The sequence below is a fragment of the Passer montanus genome, unplaced genomic scaffold, assembly GCF_014805655.1.
Source record: "Passer montanus isolate IOZ18808 unplaced genomic scaffold, ASM1480565v1 scaffold97, whole genome shotgun sequence".
Lineage (NCBI taxonomy): Eukaryota > Metazoa > Chordata > Aves > Passeriformes > Passeridae > Passer > Passer montanus.
This window is the reverse complement of record NW_024375145.1, coordinates 2,011,205-2,014,700: the sequence shown is the minus strand read 5'-3', so window position 1 is coordinate 2,014,700 and position 3,496 is coordinate 2,011,205.

Genomic DNA, 3,496 nt, shown 5'->3' with positions numbered 1-3,496 from the left:
GGCCAGCGCCTCCGCCTCAGCCATGGGCGGGACCGGCGCCGCGCCACGGGGCGGCCTCCCGCGGAGGCGGGACGGGCTGAGGGGAAAGGGAGCCCGGAGTGAGGGGAAAAGGAGCCCGGAGTGAAGGGAAAAGGAGCCCGGGCTGAGGGGAAAGAGAGCCCGGGCTGAGGGGACAGAGAGCCCGGGGTGAGGGGATGAAGGGAAAGAAAGCCTGGGCTGAGGGGATGAGGGGAAAGGGAACTCGGGATGAGCAAAAAGAGAGCTTGAGGTGAGGGGATGAGAAGAAGGGGAGCCCAGAGTGAGGGCATGAAGGGAAAGGAAGCCCGAGCTGAGGGGAAAAGGAGCCCGGGCTCAGTAGAAAGAGAGCCCGGGCTGACGGGATGAAGGAAAGGAAAGCCCGGGGTGAGGAGAAGGAAACTGAGGGGATGAGGGGAAAGGGAACCCGGACTGTGAGAGGATGAAGGGAAAGAGAGTCCAGGCTGAGGGGATGAGGGAAACAGGGAGCCCGGGCTGAGGGGAAAGAAAGTCCGGGCTGAGGGGATGTGAGGGGACAGAGAGCCCAGAGGGAGGGGAAAGAGAGCCCGGGCTGAGGGGAAGGAAACTGAGGAAATGAGGGGAAAGGGAACCCGGACTGTGAGAGGATGAAGGGAAAGAGAGTCCAGGCTGAGGGGATGCGGGAAAAAGGGACACCGGGCTGAGGGGAAAGAAAGTCCGGGGTGAGGGGAAGGAAACTGAGGAAATGAGGGGAAAGGGAGCCCGGGGAAAGGGGTAACAGAGCCTGGGATGGGATGAAAGAGCCCGGGGAGAAGGGTAAGGGGTGGTCGGGATGAGGGAAAAGGGGTGCTCGATATGAGGGGAAAAGGAGCCCGGGGTGAGGGATAAAGGGGTACCTGGGATGAAGGAAAGAGTGGGATGGGGCTGAGGGGAAAGGGCGTGTGAGGATGTGGGGCCGGGGGTGAGGTGCTGAGGGGAAGAGAAGTGTCTGGAGCTGAGGAGATAGAGGCAGCAGGGATGAGGGAAAAGGGATGAGAGTAAGGGAGTGTTGGAGATGAGAGGGTGGGGTGCCCCTGCTGAGGGGAATCATGGAGTGGTTTGGGCTGGAAGGGACCCTAAATCCCACCCAGTGCAACCCCAGCCATGGCAGGGACACCTTCCCCTGTGCCAGGCTGCTCCAGCCCCAGTGTCCAGCCTGGCCTTGGGCACTGCCAGGGATCCAGGGGCAGCCCCAGCTGCTCTGGGCACCCTGTGCCAGCCCTGCCCACCCTGCCAGGGAACAATTCCCATTGCCAAGATCCCATCTCCACCTACTATCTCAGTTTGAAGCCATTCTCGTTGTTCTGCCACTGTCTACCCTGGTACAAAGTCTCTCTTTAGACCCTTTAGGTACTGGAGGGTCCTCTCAGGTCTCCCCACAGCCTTCATCTCTCCCTGCTGAGCAGTTCCAGTGAAAATGGTTGTGTACAGGACACCAGGGACTGGATGTTCCCTCCACTCCTGAGATCACCTCACAGCTTGGCACCAGCCACTCCTAGGTTTGGTGTGTCCCACTGTCACTGAAATGCCTCAAATCTAGCTGGTATTGTCATTTTTATTTCTCTTTGGGAGCCTTGCCCTCTCATCACCAACGTGACATCCCAGCAGGTGCACCCAGGGCAGACACATTCCCATGCCAGAGGCAGGGGAAGCACTGGCACTTCCAGCACGGATGTTTGGATTCCCACCTCTGTGGCCACGTATTCCTGCAGGAGTCAACAGCTCGAGAGCCCACAGAGAGCTCCTTCTCTTATCTCCTCCTCCTCCTCACACGGCAGGTAAGGATATTGCTGCCCGTGAAAACACAGGCTCTGCTGAGGAAGAGCAGAGCAATCGCTTCGGAGCTGTCAGGAGGGTCACGGTTTTACTTTTGCCATGGATACAGTGTTATTGCTGCTGAAGGCTCGGCCTCTGGGGATGCTCAGTGCCTGGGCTGGTCAGCCCTTGGTGAGGCAGAGCTTCTACTGCAATGTAGCAGAGGGTATAAACTGTAAATGGTTTTCAGGAAAGACTGCCAGGCTTGTATTTGGCCATTGTGTGTGTGGTTTCAACGCAGCAGCAATACTTTTCTGTAGCTCCTCCTTACAACCTTTCCTCTTGGTAGTTACTGTTCCAGAGAGGGCTTCTCATGTTTCTCAGAAACATGCATGAGTTTACATCGTGAACACTTGTTCATTTAAACATTGTTAAAGATCCAGCTTTAACCTATAACAGCCAGGAAAATTTGAATTTTAACCGAGTTTCTCAGTGCAGTAGGGGCTCTCTTCCCACACGGTCTGTTGCTGTCACTGCACTGCTGTAGCACTATCTCTGTTTCTGTGCACACACTCTTTTTATCAAGCAACACCATGGCTGTATCACCTCACTTGTTACATTTCAGAAGGTACTGGCTCTGAAAATCAGCATGTTGTGCTGTTCCCTACATTTATTTTCATTCTGTTGCATAAAAAAAATAATTATATATATGTATATGAATACTCTCCTTCTCTGGCTTCTGTGAAGGGAAAACCCAGACTGCCACAGCAGTGAGACACCTTGGCCTTGCTCTCTGAAGGGAGTCTATAAAAGGTTTGCACCAAGTGTTTTCCCCATCCTCAACTGCTCAATCCAGATGACAAAACCTCAGATTATCAGTTTCTCACACTGTGGATCCTAGATACCAGAAGAAATGGTCATTTCAACCTTTTCCTATTACAAAAAACTGTGGATCCTAGATACCAGAAGAAATGGTCTGTAAAGAGAAGTCAACCTTTTCCTATTACAAAAACCCCTTACTTTATATTTTGCTTGCCTAGGCCAGTAATGTGTGAATTTGTTTTCAGGTTTACCTTGTCACGCTGGGGCATTCTCTAAGATAATGCTGTTTGTTGTTCTGCTAAACACAGTCCCAGTGATCAGGTGCCTGGCCTGGTATAGATCTCTTGTTTGCAGTAAGATGAGGAGCTACAGAGCTGCTGGAATCACAGGGGGGAAAAGTGAAATCGAAATCTGCTCACACGGAAAGCCTGCAGCGTGGGGGTGAGGGGAAAGAGGAGCAGCTGGAGCAAGAAAAGCTGCTGCTCCAAAGTCACACCTCTGATGTGCACGTAGCTCTTGGCCTTGGATTCATCCAGGAGGTGTCCTTTGGGGAGCAGGGACACAAATCAGCACTGCCCATGGCAGACACACCTGGCAGTGCAGCCAGGGAACTCACTCTAAAATGAGCTTTCCCAAACGATTGATTCTCTGCTTTCACAAGCTGCATTTACTCTGCCCTCCAGCTACAGGAGATAGGAGCTAAAGGAGAGTAATGGAGTGCAAAGGAACCACTGAAACTGGCTGCTGTAGCTCCTTACAGTCTCCATTGCGCTAAAGCAGTGTTTTACAGCTCAGGTAATATCTGCCAGGTCAGTACTGTTCTCCTTTCACTGCTGGAAAAGAGAAGTTAAGCTGCTGGCAGCAGTGTGGTGGTTTCGGTTTGAAA